Source organism: Rhea americana, unplaced genomic scaffold (genome assembly GCF_003343005.1).
Source record: "Rhea americana isolate MKP2758 unplaced genomic scaffold, rheAme1 scaffold_56, whole genome shotgun sequence".
Classification (NCBI taxonomy): Eukaryota; Metazoa; Chordata; class Aves; order Rheiformes; family Rheidae; genus Rhea; species Rhea americana.
This window is the reverse complement of record NW_028186712.1, coordinates 1,637,585-1,663,166: the sequence shown is the minus strand read 5'-3', so window position 1 is coordinate 1,663,166 and position 25,582 is coordinate 1,637,585. Positions and strand designations below refer to the sequence as shown.

General features: G+C 38.4%; 1 protein-coding gene across 7 annotated transcripts in view; it reads right to left on the bottom strand.

The window, feature by feature from the left end:
- ROBO1 (roundabout guidance receptor 1) overlaps window positions 1-25,582 on the bottom strand; it is a 723,192-nt gene that overhangs the window by 87,393 nt on the left and 610,217 nt on the right. The window lies entirely within an intron of this gene.

The window sequence follows — 25,582 nt, the reverse complement described above, 5'->3', positions numbered from 1 at the left end:
AGCAAGAACTATTCTAGGAATGTCTTAGAGACCTTATGAGATGTTAGTGAAATACTGTCTTGTATTTTACCTGCAATGTCAGATACTTTATTCAGCACAAGTCTAACTCTTTAAAAGTTAGACAGAGGAAGACATTAAAGCAGAAACATTTGAAACACCTAAAAATTACTGAAAATTGCTTCACTTCCAAGTTATTTAGAGATTTACATCAGAAAGGAGACATACTAGAAATATTCTCTCATGTACTGCATAAAGCTATAGAGTTTGTCTTTCCAGCCTCATGGCTAGGGACTAGCCATCAACTTTGAGATACAACTTACTAAGAAGACATGATATGCCTACTGAAGGTAGTTTCGGTTCCAAAGTGGAATTTCGAATGCCTTTTGTCTATTTTTTTCTAGAGTTTTTTTTCTTTGTTGATCTTTTTTATTTTTCCTTAAAGCAGCAGAAGGGTTTAGAATTTTAGCCAGCATGGTGCCTAAGCGGGTATATCACACTTCCATTAAAAAGTGAAAAATTACACATTTCAGATGAAATGTTTAAGTGCATGTAGAGTTATATATGTCTGCAGCTGAGCATTCATAGATGGCCAAAAGCGTACTTCCTCTGCTGATTCACTATCCAAGTTTCCCACTAGCTTTTAACAAACATCTATCCACCCTGTGGGTAACAGTGACGAAGTCATTCTACATATTATTAAGACACTGCAAATCAAATTTGTAGCTATGACAAATACATATGCAGAGTCTGCCACATTTTCGCTCAACAGGAAATCCTACAGATACCTACGAACTACAGAACAATTGCTTTAACTAACAGAAACTAAACAATGAAATACATATGTGCATTCTTGTAGGTATACATAAAAAATTACTGCTATATTAAAACTCATTTCCTTGTCTTACTAAGCCATAGATTCATATCCAGGATTCAGAACAGCAGAGAGCTAAACCACCTTGGAGGTAGGATCTGAAGTGATGCAATTAAAAATATTCGTAGTGTGTGGACGCTTAACAGTCACCAAGGGCCTTCCCTTCATATTTATGTCCCTACCTGACACTGGACTTTATAGTAGCAAATGGTAGTATTACGGGTTGAAAAAGTGATAGACAGTGTAATATTTCATACCAAACTACCACAAGAGTTGTTATCATATTAAACCCAAAGAGAAGTAATTTCTTCCTAGTAAACATGATACACCAAACTGTTTTATTACACCTCTGGTAGATATTGTATATCATGGGAAAAGAACTGATTTGCTATCTGCCAAAGCTTTAAGTCTGATTCTGAAAGGATGGAAGTTGGTATCATGTTTCATTTACACAGAAATGATGTTAAGGCATTTTTCTTTTACTTTTTATGTCTCCTCAGGCTTTTGTTTCATACCTACCAACCAATTCATCAGGGCTGTGCAAGCAGAGAATGCAAAAATAGCACCGAATGCTGATAAGCGACACAGCAGTTCACAGATGATCTTCAGTTGCCTGTAACACGTATGGATTGTTGCATATATGCCAACAGAATGCATGTTAGCATTGTGATTTATAAAGATTCATTGAAAGCTATTTTCTGTGCCTTGCTTGACCATCTTTGCTCCTCATGAGCAAATCGTGCATTCACGCAAACCCATTTCATTATTGCTTTCAGAAATAATAAGAAATGTTCCTACAGAAAATTCATGGCAACCATACAGTAAACAAGGCCTAGTATTGAAAATTATGCCATGTTTTGCTGTAGCAAAAAAATCATATTTAAACAATGAATCAAATTTCTCTTTCAATAAACCTAATCCATAAAAACTTACCCAAGGGTTCTACAACTTACCATCAAGTGTTCATACAGTTGTACACATATATACTTCTCCTAAGACCATATTTTATATATTCATGGGAGTGGGTATTTGTAAATTTCTGCATTTATAAATCATATCATTTGTCTGTTACAAATATTTTTATATATGTGATTCATCTACTTTTCATAGAAATGTGATATGGAATAAGAGAGAGAAAGAAGTAATCAGATAAATATTTGGGAAGTCCAAATACAAAGATCACTGGCATCTTTTCATTTAATTTCTTTTAACTCCTAGTTTCATTCTATTTAATAAATGAAATCTACGCTATTGCAAATTAATTCTAAAGTAAACCTAAATCCAAAAGGAAATGAAATTCAGACTGAGGGGGTTAAACATTGACCTCTGTTCATATAACCTCAGCTTCTGCATATGTAATATCACAATATTCACATATACGTGAGATCATCTATTATTTAGAATGAAAATGTGATGGGCATGTGACACTAAGCTGTCAGACATGGTCTTTATTTCAACAGTGTACCATCTAATTATAAATGGCAATGTGATGGTTAAAGAACAAAATGAATACAGGCAATTGTAATTAATGGTTTCATCAAAGGTAGATACAACTAAAATAGAGCACTTTTATTTCTGACTGGGAAACTTTGTTTGTTTGTTTGCCCATTTCTCCCTATGTGGCCGAGTATCCCAAAACAGATCAGAATACCCATTTTACCAAATACTTTTGCATCACAGATTGTAAGGAATGGCATGCCAGCAATAGAAGACAAGCTTGAAGTTTTAATGGAGAAATTTGGAAAAGGACAGAATACATATACCCATCTTAAAATTTTACTTAAAAACATGTATCTTGTTCCAAGCTTTGTGAATCCCATGAATACTTCCCTGACAATCATAATTTATTTAAAGACTAGGCACTAGACATAAAAAACAACTGGAATAACAACGATTAAAATTTGTTAATGTTCACTAAAGTCGAGAAAGATGAGTCTTTCCCATTTTTGGTCTGACACTATCAGACCTAAAGAAGCCAGGTCCTGCCTTCCCCAGATCAAACACATACAAAGTTCTACTTTAAAGATGTGTAAAAGATATTTTTAATTGGTCTTTCTATGTATGTCATATATCTACCATGACAAAATATAGGTCACTTTACTTCCCCTACCATGCAGATCAACAAAATGGTCTTACAATGATGAGAAGCCTGAAAATGAATGGTGCCAAATGCATAGAAAGATGCCTCTACTTAAAGGTAGGGGATTTCAGGAAGATATCTTGAGAATTGGTCCCAGTGGTTGCTTTTGGCACCCTTGCCAATCTGGCCAGGATACGTGATGCAAGCCTAGTGTTTCTTATGGCCTCTTCTTTAAAGACTGAATCTACAAGAAGATTAATATCCACAAAGCATTAAGGGTTCACTGTGCCCTAAATTGCTTGGTGACTTCAGAGGAAGCTGAAGGTGATTCAGCACTTGGCATTATCACAAGGCACCAAATACCAGAATTATCATACGTGGCTGACACTTCCCCCAATTAGTAAGATAGTGGGAACAGCCAAGACATATGTAAAATGTCATAAATAATCTTCAGGAAAGAAAAACCCCTATCTTAACATAGCCAGTTTTCAGAAACTTGAAATGATAACAATCTAAAGCTTACTTTGTACCAACATTTGGCTTTTGTTAATCACAAAGGAAGATTCAATACAGAATAGGCCATATTGGCTCACATTAGTCAGAACCAATTTCTGAACAGACAGTTATGTTTATATGAAAATATTTGAACCAGTAAAATACTTTCCTATAACATTTTCACAGCTATAATACAAAATATTTATTATGTAGTACTTCCTTTGTTATTATAAACCGAGATTAAAATTCTCCTACAACAAAAGCTTTTTATGACTACCCCCGTGGCCTTAAATCCGCTTTACTGAGATCTAGGAGGGAAAAAAAAAAAAAAAAAAGAGTAATGGCTCCCAGCGTCAGAAACTGCTTCTCACTATAGTATTTACTGTGTACGAAAACCTACTAACCTTTAAACTAATTAGCAACGCACAAGCACATCCTTTAGGTCAGGAAAAAGTCTACGGAGGCAACCAATCTTTCTGCAACACAGAACACGCGAGCAAGCACAGCCGTCACTGACACCGAGGGGAATGATACGCATGTAACTGAGACCGAGGTATCTCTGTAAGACTGTAAATTTAGGCCATTGCATGAACCTATCCTGCATGCACTGGGGCACATATAGCTTTCACTGCAATCAGTGATTGAAATCAGAAATAAAAATGAACTTGAATTGAACTCAGTGTCTGGTATGTCTTCATTTCTCTCCCCTTAAGCAAGTCAGATGATTTGAAGTGTCTGTTACAAAGGATTTTTTTTTTTCAAGCATCACCACCACTGAGTTATTTACACACCTCCAAGGATAAAACCCTAGACCAACTGGGGTTAATTAGCCACACAAAGTCTCTCAGGTTTTTATTGTTACCTAAAGTATCACAGATGTTACATGGAGAAATAAGCCTAACAAACCACAAATTTTAAGACCTTTAAAAAAAATCTATCTGCTAACCATGAAAGAAACAATATAGCCCAAATCTATAAAGACATTTAGCAGCCTATTTCCCACTGAGTATGTTTACATTGCAAAAGACAGATGAAATGCAATTCTTCAGAGCTGCGTTGAAAAGCCCACAAGAAAGAAGCTAAGTGTGGTTTCAGGCCGGCTCTCCAGAGACCACATGGGCCTGTTTACACGGCCAGAGCCGGTGATTTAGCGCGCTGAAGAGTATGCCTAAACCACGCAAAGTGGAGGGAAATACTATTCCAGAGGGCTCTGCTGCTGATTTCAAGGGGCTTTCAGGTCCTAATTGCCATTGTAGGTGTTGACCTGAGTCTTCTTTCTTTCCTAAATCCGGAGTTATGTTGGGTGGACAATGATACGGATTTCATACAGATCGATATTATGGGGCATATTTCCTACTTATAAAATTTGAAAAACTTTGCAGATTGAGACAGAGATAGATTTTCCTTTTTTTCTTTTCTTTTTTTTTTTTTTTAATGAGAGAGATTTTTAGCTTGCTGACCAAGCACTAAAAATCATACTCAGATGCCCTAAATGTCCAAATGTCCGTTTATTATCCGCAGCACTCACTTTGGGACAAGCCTAGAAGACACAGTGATATAACATTACTCCCTGTGAACAGTCAGACTGAAAAGTTACTAAGAAAAGAGAAGCTGTGCAGCACATGGGTCTCCAACAGCAGAATTTTAATTTTCAACTTCAAAGCTCAGAAGCACGGGTAGAAAAAACTTCACTAAGTCTTCTAATCTGATGAAAGGCATTTCCCAGAGTGCAGATCTCTCTCTCCCATGGTGTCAAAATATATGATTTTTCAAGGTCCTGATGCAGGGTCTTCTACAGGGAACTGGTCTGACAGGATTCAAGTTATCAAGAGTTTTGAGGTGGAAATTCATAGGCCTACAATGAGCTCCCCAAAGAAATTGAAAGGCTTTCAAAATACAAAAGCCAGATTTTACTAAACTTAAAAGTACAGTAACTTCTGAAACAACCACCACCAAAAAATCCTCACAGTCTGAGAAGAGAAAGTAGAAAGAAAAAGATATTTTATACAACTTTTCTCTTGCTATGAGTCTGTGCATCGAGTCACTATTTTCAGCCTTAGTTTCAGTTTGCTGAATTTGCAGTAAGTAAATTTTGCTGGGTTGCAGCAAATTTTGCTTCTATCTTCCTAGCCTCGAGGAAGGAGGATGAGCCCTTGAGTCTAGCTGGTCACTGCTGGCTCCTCATTGAAGGGAATAGAAATTACAGGCTCCTGGATCCTTCTTGTGACTATATAACTTCTGACACTCGATTGCCTGTGCAAGCCTTCCTCTCGCGAGCTGGCTGAGCTGGCTCCCAAGTTGCCCAAGGGAAGAAGGAATTCCTTCCTTCTTCCTTCCTTCCTTCTTTCTTTCCTTCCTTCCTTCTTTCTTTCCTTCCTTCCTCTGGCACAAACCTGAGCTCCTTATGGTACAGGATACAAACTGAGAGTGAACCTAATCAAAGTTTGTCAAAGATGGCAAATATGCAATGTTTTTTTTTTCCTCTCTTCCCCCCACATATTTCCAAACGGATCTTTTCACAGTTTTGAATTTGGAAAAAAGATATGACTTTTCATTCAAAATATTTTATTTTGAAACTCTACAATCAAGTTTACTTCCAAAGAAGTGTAAGAACCACCAGCCTCGCACTACAGACACAGAAATACTTTGCAAAATTTGACCTCAAAAAATTATAAAACATATTTCATAATGTAAGCACTAAAAACCTACTGATTCTCTGACTTTTGGCCAAGATCAAGTATCATGGAAACTAGAACACAGTTCAAGAAAGCAAATAATCCCAGGTTAAATTTCTACTGCATTTTAACTGACCAGGCCTAAGCTTAGCAGAGCTCCAACTTTTACTGTAAGACATACAGAGTTGTGAAAACACAAAACTTTAAACATTGTATCTGTAGCATACTTTCAAAAAAAAAAAAAAAAAAAAAAGGGAACACACCCACTCTGTTCTTTGTTTTTCATAAACAGTTAAACACAAAAATCATATGTTTATCTGACATATTTCACTCTCCCACCAGTAACCAGTGCAACTCTCAGCTGCAGTACATGCAAGTCATAACTCCCCGAATTCCGTGTATTTTCTACAGCCTGTACATGAGCTCTGTGCTAGAGGACTGACATAGAAAACTGGAGTTGCAGCCAACCACAAACAAATCTGATTATTATTTTTATTTTTATTAAAGGGACAGTGCAAAGCTACTATGCTGGACATTACAGGTACAGATAACACCCTTACTCTGAAGATCTTGACATTTTAAATTACAAAGAATAAGAAGGAAAATGCATGCACAGGGAGGTAAAAATCAAATCCCCAAGTTTCCCCATGCTTACACAGAAGCCCGGTGTCATTAATTTTTATTTTCCCTTCATGCTCAACTTCACATCCCCCAAGCAGAGTTGAACGGCAGTGAGTGACCTGTAGACACCTCAGTCGGTTCCCAATCGTTCAGCCCCCTCTTGCCACCAGGGACTGCATGGTATACACTGATCTTCAACAGCGGTTGGGGAAACCAGGACCTACTTGGAAGTCTCTGCTATAGCTAAAATAAGCCAAGAGAGGTTACAAGCGAGCAGAACAAAGCTGGTATTCCCATACTTTGCACATACTGGTAATCGCTCTCCTGCGCTCACACGCATCACTGTCCTTTAATGACGGCATCTCTGAGAGCTGTTGTTTGGGAGCTACTGCCAGGCTTAGCGCTGAGAAGTAGGGGGTCGGTCCTGGTGATAACATGCTGCATCCCTCCGCTCTTCCCACTGAGCCCTCACTGCCACAGCCGCGAAGCGCTCAATGCTCGGTGGGTGAACGGAGGCGACTACAGCGTGAATAGCCCAGGAGCTGAGGGGACAGATGCCTGAAGAGCGGTCCCTCTCCCCTTGCCTGCCGGGCGCCACACGCTCTTGTCTGCTCCCGGTCGGGGGCTGCCCGCGCTATTGAGAGGGGCTCTGGCGCCCTGCTGCGATAATTGCTTCCTTTGCTATTCCTATTGCAATTGCTATTTGCTATTGTTTCTTGCTATTCCTCTCCGATGCCATGGTGTGTTTAAACTCCGGGGACAATTCCTGTTGTTGCTAAAAGGCTATTGCAAACTGCATCAATGAGGGGAAGGAAAAATAAGGGGAGGGGGCTGGAAGTCGGGAGAAATTGTACTGGACACTGGAAATCTCAGCTGCTCAACTTTTTTTTTTTTTTTTTTTTTTTTTTTTACAACATGAAGAACAAGTTAGCCTTGTTCTGCATGGAAATTAGTGTTTCCTGTCTGTGGCAGTTTGCTGTTGTTAGAAGGGGCTTGTAAAATGCCTGAGAAATTAAAATTACTCAGCACTTTCATTTTCCCTGTCTTTCCTGTGGTTGTGCATCAGCTTTTTTTAAATTAGTAGTATCTTAACACACATAAGAAACTTGCATGACTTCTAAGTGAATAGTATGACAAATATATAATGAATAGGAAGTGCTATTTAGAGAAAATTAATTAAAACCTGATCCTTTGATACGAATTAAATTATTTATTATATTGGCAGGAAGTTCAAAACTGCCACTGCATTTTCACAGTAAATTTTCCTCCCTAAATATAGAGAAACAGCCATGTTAAGTTTCTAAAACTGATAAAAAAACAAAAGTAAAAGCATTCAGTCTAAATCAATTACTTATTTTTTAAAGACATTAACTCTTTTAGTGAGCTATTTAGCATGCATGGCAAAAGGAAAGCATACATAGCTTTCACAGTCCATTTAATGGACTGATTTGCTTAAGATCCTGACGAAGATTTTCCAAAGGCAGGTAGCTAAAGTTAGGAGTCCTTGGCTGCTGGGTATATAAAGGTTTATTCAATACTTGTGACCAGCAGACAAATGAATTGCAATCCCACTTTCAAAATCTTGTCCTGAACACGCGGCATCAGAAGGCACCGCTTGTAGCCAGCGGCACACAGGGGCCCAGAGCCATCCTGAACTACATCCTGAACATCCTGAGGCTACTGCTTACAAATGGGACGAGCGAGAGCAGCCCTCAGCTGCAGCCCGCCCAAGGTCTGACGGCACAACTCCTGCGGTGCTCTGCAACTGCACTCTGCGCCCCTAACACTCGCAAACATTTGCAGAAAAAAAATATTTACACGACTGTCATTCCTCAGCTGTATTCCTGCAGTATTACTGCAATTCTTTCCTTTACTGGCTTCCTCCCACGCTCATGCACTTCAAAAAAAAGTAACAAAAAACATGCACTGAAGAATACTAGGAAAAACTAATGCATTTGAATAGACATGAAAAACAGTATTTAAAGGACTGCCCTATTCGCATCTATGCAAATAAAAGACCTTATCAATAAACTTCCTCAGTCTTCTAAGAAAACCCAAAGTATGATAACTTTAAAAATAGAAAGTAGTCAACCAAGAAAAGACTTCATCACCTACATTATGCGTTGTACTTTATGTTCTTCATACTGACTTTTCCTAACACAGCAACATTGCTGGGGGGTTTTTTGAAGAAAAGAAAGCCAAAGCTCCTGAAAATAAAAGACTGTCATGACAAAACATCAGAAATTTAGAGAATGATTGATTCACAAGGAAAAAAAAAAAAAAAAAAGTTCTGTTGGTTCTCTTCACTTTTCAAACATTTGCATGTGCTACCACACAATTGACAAAAGTGACATAAAGCCTTAAAAAGTTTCCTTCCTTAATGAGATTTTTAAAAAAGGCCACTTGCAGGCTCAGTTTTGGTTTAGCGATCTCAATGAACTGCAGTGAAATGTCACCTTTTCCCTAGACCTAAACTTTTGTAAGAAATATTCAGTGGAATCTAATACAAATGTTTCTACTCTATTGCAGAACAATGCTTAAACTGTTCTTGAATTTCTGTATACTGAGTTCTGAATACTAAAATTTTAGGAGGATCTGAAAATTCAATTTGATTCAAACTTTCTTCCAAGACTTACAAGGACTAAAGAATAAACATTGTACTATAGATATTATTAGTGATGCTTTCAAGCATCTGCCTGAAGAGCAATCGAACATGTAGGCGATTCTGTGCATACAGTACTAGAATACTGCACACACTATAGTTAGAGTTGCCTGTAATAATGTCTTACAGATCGACACAGGCTCATTCTGTTCACACAGCAAGCTAATTGCATTACAAGATTGCTGGAAAACATCCCACAGAGAAAGCAGTATGAGCTTGTGAACCTAAAGGTTACTTTCCAACACACACTTGAGGAGAGGTTCCTGCAGAAACTGTGGCATGATCCTCTGCTGAGCCTGATGTATTGGTAGCCTAAAGCAGCGGCTCTATTTCTATTTCTATTTCTTGGACACAAAAGGAGGAGAAAACTAAAGCAAGAAGCAAGATTTAGTGAGATACACACTTTCCCGAGGAGTGGAAGGCCAGAAACTTCTCAAGTGGGAATCTGAATCAGTTGCACATATGGAATTCCAGAAGAAAGAACATTTCGATGTTAAATTAGTCCACTATGCATGTCAATATCAAACTGGTTGAAAGTGTTGTTTCCTTTACTATATGCTGTGATTATGTGGTTAAGTAAAAAAATACTTTTCCTTTTAAGAAAGCTCTTTTGTGTCATTATCATCTACTCTTCAAAAGCTTCCAAAGGGAAAAGCCTACAGTATCATCGCTACCTGCAGTTAGCATAGGTATTATGCTGATTTTTGTAAGCCTCCAGAGAAGTTTAAGAGAAGGAAAATGACATGACTCTAACTGAAAGCAACAAGCAATTTAAGGCTTGCTACCAAAGTGTGTTCAGAAAGATTAGAGAGAGGACAGAAAAGGATACAGCACAGCCCCATTAATATCTCACCTCTTCCAACTGAATATAAAGGGAACACAGAGCAACTTTTTGTGCAGTCTAAATGCTGCAGGCAGTAACAGCCAGGTGTAACACCTAAAGGCCTATTTTAAAGACTGCATTTTGTCAAAAGTAAGGAAAATGAATACACAGGTATAATATAGGAGGCTACGTGCTGTTTGGAATTAAAAGTCATCTCTTCTATCAGTGGAAGCAAAAAAAACTGGATTGGCATTTCCTACGATATCTGAATAAACAGATCATATTAAAAATATCATATTATAAAACATGTCAATGTTAGCTACTGTTGATTCTCTAATGAGAATATGCGAAACTTCTATGAAAGAATGTAGGACGCAGAATAAAATTAGCTTGATATCTATTCCTTTTATTATTTCATGAACACAAAATTCATGGGCATAACAGTACCTAGGAGCAGACTGGGCCAGTCAAATGGTGTATTTGTTGTATCAGAGGAAACTCTGGACAAAAAAGATGATACTTGCTTAGCACACACTTACAGGGCACCATGCAGTAAATTAATGAATGTTAATACACACTAAGAAAATCAGTGTCAACAGGCACTTTTATACAAGTTCCCTTGACTAGGTATCAATCCCGAGAACAGTATTTGCAAATATAATTTTCTAGGTTGGCAAATTAAAACTCATTTCAATCATAGCAGGCTAAAAGTATCCAAGCTGTTACCTTGGTAGGAAAAATTCAAATCCAGAAAGTGCCAGTAGCTAGAATTTATTGCACAAAGCCAATACGTAGTGATGTCATTTGGTCTGTAACTGTACGCTGTTTTGCACTGCGTAGCTATGTAGTACTATAAGGAAAAGCGCTGGTATGCAACTGTCAATTTTCAAATGCAAAAGTAAAATGCATCCTGAAATTTTTATTTTAGTTTATAATTATATAATTGTTATTCTAATAATTCAGGAAAAATGGATGAAAGAATACATTTTTTAATTTCACACCTATTTTTACACAAGTAAGAAAGAAACATAATTCAGTCTAAAAAAATAAACAAAATATATTCCTACACAACAACAGTAAGAGACTGAGACTTCTGTTTCAAGTTCTTAGAAACTGTTCAGGCTGATACAGGATAAAATGGACAAGTATCCTGAACAGAGAAAAGAGCATTGCGAGTTGTAATGATGTGTTAACCTTGGTGACAGCCAAAACAGAAGGGTCAAAGGTTCAGCCGGCATCCCTGGGGATGATCCCCCAAGGTAAATCTGAGACTCACTGGCAGTGAAGCATGGTAAAGCTGACACAGCAGTCTGAGATATGTATCTCTTTAAAAGATTAAAAGAGCTGCATTCTTTCTTGGACTTTATATTCATAACAGGGTAAGAAATGGCATTTATTGAGATGGTTAATACATGGAGAATGCGGTTCTCCACCTACTGAAATGCTAAAGACAAATATTTTCACAGGTTATCATCCATTTTCAAATCAGAAATAGTTAGCAAGCAGGTCTGCAGACTTATTTGCTGTGGTTATTGCATCTACTCCTAAACAGTTCGCAAACATTAAAAGTTGTTTCCTAGTGTTCTACTTAAAATGTCCAGATTGATGACATAAAGTTTTCTTCTCACACTGCATCATCTACTTGTCCTAGCTTCAAGAACAAAAACTTCAAATTAGGTAATAATTTCTTAATATAATAGAAGACAAAGTTATAACTGTCACCTCCAGTTGGGCAATTCTTAACATTTCAGAATCAGAAATGCAAGAGATACAAGCTAAAAACATAAAAATGAATTTCTTTAGCAAAGACTCATTAGGAGAAAAAAAAAATGAGAAGGAAAACGGAAAGTGTCCATAAAACTCCAGCTGATAAAAGGAAACCATCTTAATGACAAACAGGCCAAAAGCAACAAACAGTGAAGTAGCAACAGCAACAAAAAGATGAAGAACCTCAACTCATTTAGCACTTCAAAAAGGGGCTTTTCACTTATTTTAAATGATACTACAGGCTTTCATGGAAAGGGTGATATATTAGTCCCAGTGAAGCCAATGGTAATATTCACTCTGATTTCAGTAATGCCAGAATTTCACACTGAGAGTACTGGACGCATGCAGATTGAATTTGCATAGAATGTCCTAATCATACAGCCTTTCTGAATGCCAGTCTCCCATAGGAGCTATAAACATGCAAAGTACCTCCTACAAAGTCATTCCTGGTTTATTAACAAACTTTTAAGATCCTGGACTTCAAGGGATAATAACTTCAAAAGCACTTTGACACGTCAGCTTACAATCTGTACAGAGCAGAACTGTTTTCTTTAAAATAACATAAAATCTCAAAATATTTACACTTGGTCTAGGTCCTGCAAGCATTTATACAGTCACAAACATCCGGAGTGGTACGTGAGCGAAAATACTGCTCTCCTGCTTTGTCTGCCCAAAAGAGCCGCTTCACGATACAGGAAGCAAGGGCGCTTTGCACTTTGGCGAAGCAGCGCAACGCCGCTTTGGCGTAACCGCATCAGAGCACGCTACAGTGTGAACGAATTCACCCTCACAGCTTATGAAACGCTGAACGAGAAGTCCTGAGCAGTTTCACAGCTTGCTGGAAATCACATAGGAAGACCGCAGCAGCGGCACAGGGAACCTGCTCTGCTCAGCTTGCAGACTTTCTGCCTCAGGGCAATCTTTTCCTTCACTGTACGATGATTTTCCTCTCTCGGGAACTGTTCTGCAGCTCACTTTTAAAATCCTGCTGCAACTCATTTACACTGTTGTGCATCTTTTAATTCTGTTCAATGTACAGGCTGCGAGAGAAAAGCACCATTCATCCCTGCAATTCAGAATATCTTTCATGAACCATACCATGACCGAGTCAGATACTTGCAGCTTCTATGGTAACATTAGACACTGAACAAGCAACTTTTTTTGCCTACTTGATTTGTGTCGGGTTTTGAAAAAAAAAAAAAACAAACAAAAACGCAGAGACAAAAGCGCAAACTGACCACCGGAGTTCAAAGTGGTCTGAAGAGCCACAGGGCTGCAGGTGAATCACAAGAGCAAAATCGCTGTGTGTTTGTTGGGGGGCAGCATGGGAAACAACATTATTATGTTATTATTACGTACATTTCTCTTTCAAAATTTTGGTATTCTGAATGGCATATCCACTTGGAAAAGTCCTGACAGAAAAGTATTAAAAATCACAATCAAAAGATCTCGAGTCACACGCATTTTGTTCAAGGAGCTGAGCTTCAGATTTTGTGAGGGAAGGCGAAGTTACACACGTGCAAATCTCTACGGCTAGTTTCAAAATCAAGTAGATATATTCCACGTAGCACTAGAAAGAGTTCAGTCTCTACTTCAGGAGAGCATTTCACTCTCTCAAGTTTTATTTTTTAACCATATTATATTCCCTGGAAGTTTCATTCTCTTTTAAACTTCTGTGCGGGGGGAACCTTTGCTTTTTCCCTTTAAATCTGAGTAATTTATTTTTCTTTATGCCTTCTCCTACAGAAAGAGGAGGCCCAGTAAAGGCAAGTAGATGACTGTCAACAACAGCAAAGATAGAGGCAAAAGAAAATCTGTTGAGTTAGAAGAAAAATGGTATCCAAGTACAACTAACTGCCCACACTTCTACTTTTAAAAAAAAGACAATGTTTATCTGTCCATGTGCCAAACAAATGCATGTTAGATAATGATTTTCGAGGAAAAAAAGGAAAAAAAATCAATGAATTGCTAAAAGCAGCAAAAATATTAGAAACAAATGACCTATAACTAGGTAAGGAACGAGAGTTTTTTTTGTGTGTGTTTGTTGTTGTTGGGTGGGTTATTTTTTCTTCTTCGAGGAGTGAAACCAGAAGAAGGCAGGCTTGGTCCTGCATAATATTACACAGAAGTCTGGAATAACACCCAGCAATGTGTATGTTAGTCCCCCGCTATTGCACATGGTGAATATCTGAACTTGGCAGTAAGTAATTGTGAGTATATTATTACCTGGAGAGAGAGAAGTACTCTGTTGGGCTGAGGAAACCCAAGAACTGAAAAATTATTATTTTTGTAGTGCTGTGATTTGGACTAGACTTTTCATATAACCAGAAGCATCACAGGAAATTTAGTAAGGCAAAACTATCCAAACAAAGTGAAATAAGCAAAAATGAAGTTGACAGAACTTTCAAAAAGTAGACCAAAAAAATCAAAGCAAACCAAACAAGAAGCTCTAATCACTTACATCTGTTCAAGGCTCCAAGAATGGGCACTGTTCTTCTCCACTATTTTTATTCTACATTTTTCTTTTGATTATGAGAACATAGTATTTGCAAACTCAGCACACAAATTGTTGAGGTTTTATTAAACATGCTTTTAGAGTTAGTGTCATTTTTATTTTACAGAACTAATTCTTTAAAAAAGCATGATAAACAATAAAGTCTCAGCTAGAAGTTATCCGATATTTAGATTTTAAGTGACAACGTGTGGTTGCTGCTGTGTGCAAGTGACAAGAAATAACAAAAATGCCAAAAACAATCAAATTTATAAAGTACACTAGAGATTTTCAAGAACAAAAATGTACTTTTTTTTTCTCTTAAAAGTAGAGGGTTTCGGTGTTTGGAAAACAGAATCAGCAAGGAGCTGGGCTGATTCACTTCACTAATACAGACTTGTCACATACAGTCCACTGATTTCGGTTGAATAGTTGCCTGTTAAAAGGTCTTTCACTCTGTATCAGTGGAAATATTTTCTGTCTACAAACACAAAGTAAGGGTTTACATAAGCATTTCTCCGGACTTGGACTTCTGCTTCAAAGGCTCACAGGTTCAGGAACCTGGACCAAAGAACACGGGAAGACCAGAAAATTTCTAGTGCTATTTTGCATATTTGATATGCAGGCATCCTTAACCCATGCCTGCTGGACTGGCCATGTTTTTTGCCTGTGCACGCTCAGTCGGTTAGAGCATGTTGCTAATAATGCCAAGCTCATGGGTTCAATCCCTGTGTGGGCCAGTTGTTTCCTTGCTGAGCAGGGGGTGTGGACTAGATGATCTCCACAGGTGTCTTCCAACCTTACTGACTCTATGATTCTATGATTCTAAGTATACCAGTGGTAGACCCAGAGTGTCAGATTCAGTCTGTTGGAGCACGTTCATATGCTCAGCAGACCTGACATGTCAGGCACCAGATCTGCTGGGCACTGCCCACACAGTCATACTCCGGACAATAGGAGAAATAATAAAGATGGAAGGAACAAGTCATTCAAACTCAGCACTCTATGTTAAGCTTCCAGGGACCAGAAAGTAGGACTATGTAAATAAAAGCGGTACAAAATCCATGTCAGAGTATCATTTTACAGCTCCAAAACCCATATTTTTTCATGTGCAAAAAATACCACCTTATTAGGTAAATTCTGGTAACTGTACATGGATAGACTCTAGAAAGCAAGGATAAGTAGGATTGTTTATTTTCTCCTTTTTTATTTATTTAATACAACTTGTAACACAAAGCATGACTAGCATGACTAGCATTCAGTGCAACAGCTCATTGTGCTTCGTGAGGGTATAATGTTTCCTGTATACTCGATACGCTTTTTTTTGAGGATGCGATTCAACACTTCAGTTTTAGCTTAAGGGGATCTTAGAAGTTTCAGTCTTCAAATATGGCTTTGTCTGTCATTGCTTTTGCTCATGATTTGGAATCAAAGAAGGCACACAGCACAGCAGTCACAAAGAGGCTGGGAAGAACAGTCTCTCCAAAAACTGATTTTCGACTCAGAGAAGGCTGTCCACACTATATATACATTTTGGATTCTTGTACAGCTGATGAGAGGAGGACAGGAAAAGAAATAACTTTCTAAAACAGATTTTCATCTCTATTGTTCATAATGCAAGCAAAGTCTCCTTTCCTGACTGCTTAAAAAAAGCCAAGCAAACAAAAATGTTTCTTTTTCATTAAGAGAATAAAACGAATGAAGAAACAATTTCCCTCCCACATCCTTCTTTCATCTCCCTTACCCACCCCCCCAAACAACAACTAGAGTATCAGCTAAACAAAACAAAGGACTCACTTTCTCAGCATAATAAATCACCTTTGCTCCTGACCATTCAAATCATAAAGTTCTGCATGCTCTGGATTTCTCAAGTAACCTAGTCTGAGATAGCAGCCACCTGTTTTTCTTTTGCTTTGATTTTTTTTTTTTTAAGGAGGAGAAGCTTCCCAGACTCCAATTCTATCATTTCAGATGGTCCCAGAACTTCAAAACTCTCAATAAGCCATTTTAACAAGAAAATCCTCATAGTCTAATGTCTAGGCCAGTGGAAGTCTCAAAACTCAGATATCTAACACATATCCTATTTGCTGCAGGCATTTATTTTCTTTTATTATCTAGGTCATCAGTTCACGACCAGGGACAAAAGAAATCCATGGAGAGTTTTGACTGACTCAAGACGCTTTCAAATTCCTTTAAGTAAGCAGAGCATCTGCAAGAGAATTTCATGCTTTTTTGCTTTATTTTCATATTTAAAAGTAGAAATCACTGTAAAATGTAGTTGAACATAGAAAAATGCATACTTATTTCACACAAAGGAGCACCTTCTACTGCTGCTAAGTCAAACAATACAGATAAACCATAATTATACATGTCTTCATGTCTAACACATTTAAAATGTCAAGAAAAAAATAGCTGAAGCAATGTGAACCACTGATGCAAAAGGAACATTTTTGAAAGCGGTGAGAAAACAGAAGGGAGAGTAACTCTTAGCTGTAGGGAAAAAATGATCTTCTGACACTGGGATGGGCAGTAACTTGTTTTAAGATGCCAGCAATGAAATGACCATAATCAGCCTTCTAATCTAATGTTGAATTATGATGAATTTCCATTTCAATAGTTTCAGTTTGTGTCTCTACATCTCATAACCTCACACAGCAGGTTACAGTATTACACAGCCTGTCTTTGCTAACACAAGGAGGTCAGTTTGACCCTAAAGAAAAATCAAGTTTCTGTGAAACTCAGCACAAGCCTAACTGGACGTTCCACTCTCCCCAGTCTGCAGGCATTAGATATTTTCCCATTTGTCACCCTGCATCATGATGCTCCCTCCCATTCCAAAAAATCCACACACTAGCATTATCCTGTGGGGACATCTATTGAAAAGATAGGTCACTTTGCTCATTTTCTACCAATGTTCAGTTTTCCAGACACTGGTTCATTAGCCTCCCCTTCTGGTTTCTTCTGTGTAGATTCTTCTACAGCATGTACTGTCAGTGTGTCCCAGTGCATGGCCTGCCACATCTTACACTTTATCCAACAACCTTGCACAGAAGGTGAGCGAAGACCAGGGTTAAAAATGAACCGTTTAAACCAATTAGAACAACTCTGGGCATTGAATATGACTCATAAGCACTTTATAAGAGCTGGTTAACTGGTGTTTTCTTGCAGCGAGCACATCACACCAATGAAGAAAGTAGCTTGCCCCCCCCCCCCCCAAAATATTAGAGAAAGTTGAGCGTAAGATGCTACCGAGAAGGAAGGGAAGGTCCACACGGGCGTTTTCAGGCCATTTGCACTGGCTTGGAGCGCAAACTTTGCAAGCCAATGCAAGTGCCTTTTGCCTTACACTCAGCACAGCAGAGGCTGTGTGGCCGTGTTAGTACAATACCGTGCCTGAGTGATCTAGCCTGTCTCTCAGCAGGGCTTATTAGCTCAGGCTCGGCGCCACATTAACCGCTGCCATATGGCTCCTGGTCGATTCAAAGAGCAAGCTGAATGAGCTCACATCTGCCTGACAAAGTCTGCATAGCTATGCTCTTTGAACGGCAAACCTGCAAAGAGCTGCGAGGGGAGAATCTAGTCACAGGTTGGTATTCTCAGCCCACGTTTATCTAAGTGCTTGTCCGAAGAGGAGCTGTCACTACCAACAGCAGTGCTCGGGGTTGGACATTACTCGCGAACAAGTAAGAGGTGAAAAGTTTTGTCTCAAAATGCTGAGTGTGGAGTAAGACGCAAGTATGATAGCCTTTGCATGGAGTGGAGAAAGAGGACAACAAACACGAATGGAAAATTTTGTGTTCAAAATTTTCTCTTACTCTTTTGTTAGTAAGTCAATCCTGCTTTAATGGTACTCGGGCTATTAGATTTATTCAGTTTTCCAAGAAGACCGGGGTCTTCTCTAGAGGAGGCTAATGTTTTTAGGGCTCAGTTAAAAACAAACAAAAACACTCACAATGTACAAAACTAAATGAACTACTAAAACAGCGCATTTTTGGGCACTTTACTAGCCATAAAGATTAACGTACCAGTGAGAAGGGCTCCGGTACTGCTGCAATAATGCAAAAGTGACATGGCAAGTAACAGCGTGCCAGAAGATACCACTAGAACCCTTTGCCTAAGCGGCGGAGCCGTGCCGATGCAGATGTGAAGAAACCAGAGTGGTTTCGACACAAGAGGGAGGAAACAGGCTCGCAGGGAGGACTGAGGCAGGAAAGTCAGCCTGAGGATAACACAGGAGACAACAGAAGAACATGTCCAAACAGCCAACAGGGAAGACTGGCCAATGGATATATTTTGAATGATTTGTGTGTGCAGAAGAATCTGAAGAGTAAAGAGAATCCAGCAAGAGCAAGAGGGACTCTGAAATATAGCTTTAAGAGGGAACAGAGAAAAACAATGTCACATTTTGAAAAAATTCAGAGCAAGAAACAGCAGGAGTTAGAAACATTCTCATCGTCCTCTGGGATAGTTATGTGGTTCCAAATTCTTTTTGACAATCTTTTACACTTTTTTCCCCTTTGGGTGCCAAGTTAACTCACAGCAGCTCCAGTTGTGTTGCCAGAGGAAGCAATATTAATAACAGAAGAAATATAAATCATTAATAAAATCTGCTCTTGATCCTTGAGGAAACCAGCAATGGAGGGATCAGCAAAAGGAAGAAAGAGAAAGGTAGAGTGGGGAGCCAAACCTCTCAGGAAGTGAGAAAAAGAGAGACTGAATGGAGAAAAAGGACTGGGAAAAAAGGAAATTGCTGAGGGGACCAAATACATATTGGGAATCAGATGAAAAAATATACTTCTCTTTCTAACTCTCCTGGGGCATATAGGAAATTGCTGCCTGCCCTTTAATCTGCTCCAAAAAAGAAAAACAATTAAAATGAAATAAAACACTTAACTGTAGTTACTTGGCCCCCTACCCTACTGCTTTCTGCGCTGTGTACCCAGCCTGTGATCTTGTATGCAGTTCTGCACAGGATAGACTACGTTATCCTAGGAGCAAGCATTACATTTTCTACCAGAATATACATTCCTTTCATATATAACTATGTATTTGGGGAACTGTAGAATAAAGATTAAGAAATTGATTAAAAAAAAAAAAAAAAAAGACCAGAAAATAGAGCTTTGCCAGAGTGTGATCTGTGGCAGGAACATGGCTGTTTTAAAGAGTTGAGAACATTAATTCTGACCAAAAACATACCCTACTCCATCAGATTTTCCTTCCTGTTTCTTGATTTACCTACCCTCTGCAATTTTTCCTGCTGCAATTTATCTTTTGAAGGAAAGGGCCCTTTGGCAGATAGGGAATTAATTTCTGCTTTTTCCACTGTTCCCTCAAATCAAAACAATCCTTTTTTTTAATTGATATGCACAGTAATTTCTTTGTTTCCTTTTTTGCTTTCTTGTTATGACTGAGATGATTTTGGGATTACATATGTAGTTTTGAATTTGTCAAAGCCCAATGAGGCTGTGAATGCCCTCTACCAACAAGAATGAACCAAGTTCTTTTTGGTAATTCATTAACAAAAAAAATTGGGCAAATAAATAAAATGTTTTGCTGTGGATGATACCTCTAGGTATCTAGGCTCCTGCCATAGCAGAAGATCAGAAGTTTTATTTTTGCATTTTCATCACTCCATTGTGTAAAAATAGCACTGTGCAAGACACAACGACTGCTTCATATTTTTGACATGCTATTTAAGGGCCAGGATAAGAAATGGGAATCAGGAATTCAAGTTACAACTTATCTAAAATAAGAGCGTAAGTCATTCAGAACTGTTGATGTCACAAGACAGCCACACAAAAAAGGAATGAAAACCTATATGCATTATTCATCTTGTAACTTTGATCTTAAAAGCTAAGAATCTTGAACAAGGAAAGATAAATGGCTTCTTGAGGTTTTTCTTTTAAAAATCAAATGAGGATGATTCAGGATAAATGATAGATAAGACTTAATATGAAAGAGGGAAAAATTGCAATCACAGTACTGCACCAAAGTTCCAATGCAAGAGCTTTGCTTTTTGTATTCAATTACAAAGGGTTTCTTTTTTTGGTACCACCATCCTTTTTCATGTATATGTAAAAGATTTTACCTACTAAAAATTCATGTTCAATATGCATAGTTCCTTTCTTCCACCGCCCACACCACTACTTCACATGAACAATTAAGCCACATCCAGAAGCAGAGGATACGGCTGGGCAAGGGGCAGCAACAGAGGCTGTGAAACTCTGACTTCTAATCCTGGCTCAGACATGTTGTTGCTCTGGAGCTTTTGCAAGACACACCCACATTCTCCCACAGGGCAAGTATTGATAATTACAGGTGCACTGTGAGTTAACTTTTTAAGTTTTAGTTTATTAAGCCGGCATTGCCCCTAAAACATGAGACAAATTGAGAGAGATCCAAAAGCGCTTATAATTTCTTCGGTCTAGATGAGAGATTCACTGCCTTCTCTTTGAATCTTCTGAGCTCCTGAGAGTCTGCAATTTTCGCCAGTCATTGCCTGAAGATATGCCCAGAGGTGCCACCATCTCGACTAAGTTTCTGATGTCAGCATCTCCTGCACAAGTAGTTGCATTTGGGATTCTCAAAGAAGGCAAAGCAGCAACAAAGTTCCTTAAGGGAGGCTCCGAGCAAATCTAACACAGACAGACAACACTGCACACGTTACAGATCATAGCACAGCAGCCAGTTCCATTAAAATACCATCAAAGGAAGAGTCCCTTTACATTACAGCATGGAGCAAGAGGTTTTGCTTATGTGAGCTTCCAAATTATTACCTCTGCACAAGCAATTAGCACTCAACAGATGATGGAGTGGGGCTAGGCAGGTGGGAGAGAAAGGCTACGTGGATGGAGGGACAGGCTGCAAGACAGAGGTGGAGAATGAGGCAGACGTTTCATTACAGCAGTATGTGCTAGGAAAGCAGCAGGGACACCATTTGGAAAGCAGCAGGAGGTTTTGAGGTGTAGCAGGAAAGTGGCAGAAAAGGAAACAGAGGCACACTTTCTGTAGGTGTTCACAGGCTTATAAGCAATCTGTCCCCACTGCAGTTGCTGTCGGTATCCAAGCAAGTCATTGCTAACGGCACTCATAGCTACTGATGCTCCTGCCAACTGTATCTAGACAAAATAAGTCTGGAAAGGCCAAACCTAGAGATTAGAGCAGTCAGCAGAAACTAGAATACTGACTCCATTTCCTCCTTAACCTAAGGGAATTCAAACTCACAGCTTTCCCCTCAAGGTAAGTGCCTTAAACACTCAGTTACATACTAATAAAACTGGGCTGACAGACTGATGGGGTTGGGAGCGTGCCCATTCCTGGTGAGGATACCAAGAACCCAAGAGTCCTGGCCTAGATCCTGGTTCCCAAGAATTTATGGAACTATGAATTTGATCTGGGCGAGGCAACAACTGGAAAGGCACGAACAACACGGAGGTCTGGAACAGGACGAGGAAATTCCCCACTTAGCTGGTTACTGTCTCTTTTATTCGTAGTCAGGATCTTTTATTTCCTTTCACCACAGTGGCTCAGCTTCAAGAGGAGAGTTGCAAAGCCTCTCCTATAGCAGATTTTTTTCCCCAGAAAATTGGAAAATACATTTTATTTTTTAAATGTAGGAATGAGAAACTAGTTCTATTCACTGTATTGCACTGGAGTACTCTGTTTCAGCTATATATATATTGCAGGAGGGATTCTTGATTCTACGACGATCCCCAGAGAAAAATTAACTAGATGGGCACAGAATCTCACCAGTTCGGCTCCAGCCTCATGATAACTATTACTATTTCTCAGTTCAGCAAAATGAATTTAAAGATAAGCTTTTGCCTCATGTGCAAGACTCTCATTCCTGCTTCATTTTGCAATACATGGAGAGGGAATAATCATATCTACAAGCATGTGTTTTCATACTGTGGTGCAAAGAATATGCACCAGAAAAACCACGTTTTGTTCAAACACACCAAGAAAACTGTTTATAGACAACACGTTCAAGAGCAAGGGGAAAAAAACATTTTGACAATGATTCTTTATCAGATGCACCCAGTGGAAATGTATGCAGGGAGCAGCCTATTCTGAGCCCGACTTGTGCTAAAACTGAGGAGGCTTGGGAGAGCTACGCTCCAGGAGAACGTCTGCCTCTGTAATCCAGCACAGATAGCTGTGTGCCTGTCCTCCATCTCATATTGGTTCCATTCACTACTGTTTATAACCTGAAAGACTTATAAACTTATTTCTCTTCAAAGGACATTTATTTGCCCTACAAATGGACCAAAACTATGAAAAGGCTACTTTGATTTTTATTATCTCACCTACATAAACATATCAATTTCCTTAACCCTACCAGGACAAAATAATATTTTCTTTTTATTGCATTCCAGAGGAAGTTGTGCCTTAACTTGGATCTTATTTAACTGCTATTTATTTCAATCTCTTGGTTCAAACTTTGTGTCAGGAACCAAGCTACCAGCTCTGTTTCTCAAGCACCCTTAACATTCAGTCTGGAAAGCCCCATTCTGTGGACTCCAAGATTAACATTGTCATCACCCAGGAGAAAAAAAGCTTCCAAATAATTACAAGAAGGTTCCTTGATGGACATACCCTCTTTTTGCAGGGTTGAGGGATATGAATCAGAAAAGAAGTGTCAAGTATCATCCCTTATTCCTAAACAAGTAAAATCTTAGTGTTTATTTGTTCTTGTCAGAACACAAACGTGTTAAAAGGTTCAAACAGCCTTCAACACTTACAGATCTCTTAAAATGGCAATGAGTCAAAGACAAACAAGTCTTTAAGAATGAAAACAACTGGAAATGCTTTAAAAGTGAAGTCACCACAAATATTTCCATTCATAGTATGCCCACCGGTATTACATACATATGACACACCACCACATATATTTTGCCATTTTCTTACATGATGACTTCATGGCTTAAAAAGAAGAAGGTAAATTAAGTTGTAAATTAACTTACCTGAAATTTAGCCTTACTGATGTGAACGAGAACTTTGCCATCCATTTTAATGAATCTATGTGTTCACTTTAAATACATGCACAAAGGAAAAATATTCTGAACAAAAAAAAGCGGATTTCTTGTAAAAAAAAAAAGTGTCTGTCACTTAAAAGCTGACAATTTCATTCTTATTTCAGTTATAATACTGATTTAATTCTTACATTCCTACCGTTCAACTGAAATGGTAATGACCTAAAGAAGACTGTAAACAGAAATGCATAATTCTAAGTCTGGTTTCCACATTAATATTTTTTGCCCATCTGTCCTTTAGTGCTTTGTCCATTCCAGGTCCCAATCTCCCCCCGTCTCCTAGCCACAAGCAAGAAAATACAGATGGTTACTGCAAAGCTGTTAAGACACACATCTGAATGCATATTTATCTGCTTGGCAAGATCCTGCTACAGCTGTAAGACACTGCAAATCTGCATTATAATGTGGCTTTAGTCTCTCGTCTGTGTGAGAAAGTGGTCTATGATATTAATAGTGCTATTTAAGACAATGCCAGGCAAATATGACGTTATTAATTAATGCAGTTGAGCTAGCTATCTTCAGCACCGTTAATTTACACCTCTGAACACAAACACTCATCTCGACATGTGAAACAAGTGTATCTCTACACCTACATCAAAACTCATTTCCATGTTTGTTTTTGGAAGCAGAAACTGATAACACAAAATAACTCCAGCAGATGTCATGCTGAAAGAATACAAGATAGGTAAGTATCTTACATAATCACCAGAAAACAAACTAAAATGAAGAGCTTTATTCCTTTTAATAAAGTATAGGTGGTGATGCCAATCAGCAGTGGTTGCTTTTGTTCTGAGTATGTCTTTGTTCTAGAAGCTGGGAGAGGAGCAGTTTTAATGCACACCAAAGGAAAGGTACTGCACTCCAGAACACCTGAAATTCCTTCAAGAGAATAAAGTATAGCAATGGAAAATGCAAATGTAGAAAGCATTTCCTGGGGAAAAAAAAAAAGAAAGAAAAAAGAAAAGTAGTGCTGGAATCTTCTGTTTATCTCAAGTCAATTGACTTGTAACCGTAGAAAGGAAATTTGAAAAGGAAATTGCAAAGGGTTTTTTTTTTTGGGGGGGGGGGTATGATTGCAGGTATTTTGTTAATAGTCAGCAATCAGTATAGGTTCTATAGGATACTTCAAATTTTAGATGTATGTGTATGCCACAAGTGCGGGATGCCTGAGCTTCGTTTTGTTTGTAAGAAACGAATAAAATGAGGCAGTTTAATCTCCAACAGAAGCTGTAGTTTTTTACATATGTTGCTGGGTTTTAAGTGTTCTTCCATTACAAATTTCCTTATTTCAGCATATGATTAAGGTATAAAGTGTATATGCCTCCGGTCTTCTTTTATGCTAGCACATTACCACCAGGATCCTATATGGTGTATACTTTCAGATGATACAGTTTCCCAAAATATGGAAAGATGTTTTGGATCACCTTGTTGGCAGTATATAAAGGATTTTTGAAATCCTTGTTTCCATTCCTACAAGCCATTTAGACTAAACAGTTTATTGATTTACATGTCAAAAACTAAAATAAAAAGATAGTTTTCTGATTTGAGAAACTGCTTCTTCCATACTCTTGAATAACTGTGCACTGCACTCAGCAAGCTACAAATACACACAAACGAATATGCCAACACTTCTAATGAGAAAACACTTTAGTGAGAGATGCGGATAAGGCATTTTCTCTCTAAAGAAATGCAGCTATATCCCAAAAGCCTTACTATCCTTTCCAATCTATTGCACAACTTTACTGCACTGATTCTTTTTGAAGTAATTACAGAAAAGACTCACCTAGACTACTGGTGGTTCCTCTTTCCAACTAAAGAAGGTAGATTACGTAGCTTGCAGAAATTTTTAAGTGGATAAAATGGAAGAAAATTGCAAGATAGTGAATATATTTCATTTTCAAAAGCTTCTAGTTCTTTTAAGGAAGAGAAGGACGTAGGTTTTGCACAGTTCTTGTTAGGAAACAGAAATGCATAGGTTGCAATGACATAGTATAAGAGTGAAGGACATATTACTAGCTAAATGCAAATTAGCATTGCCTCCAAGGTAAAGAAAGGACAGAGCTCC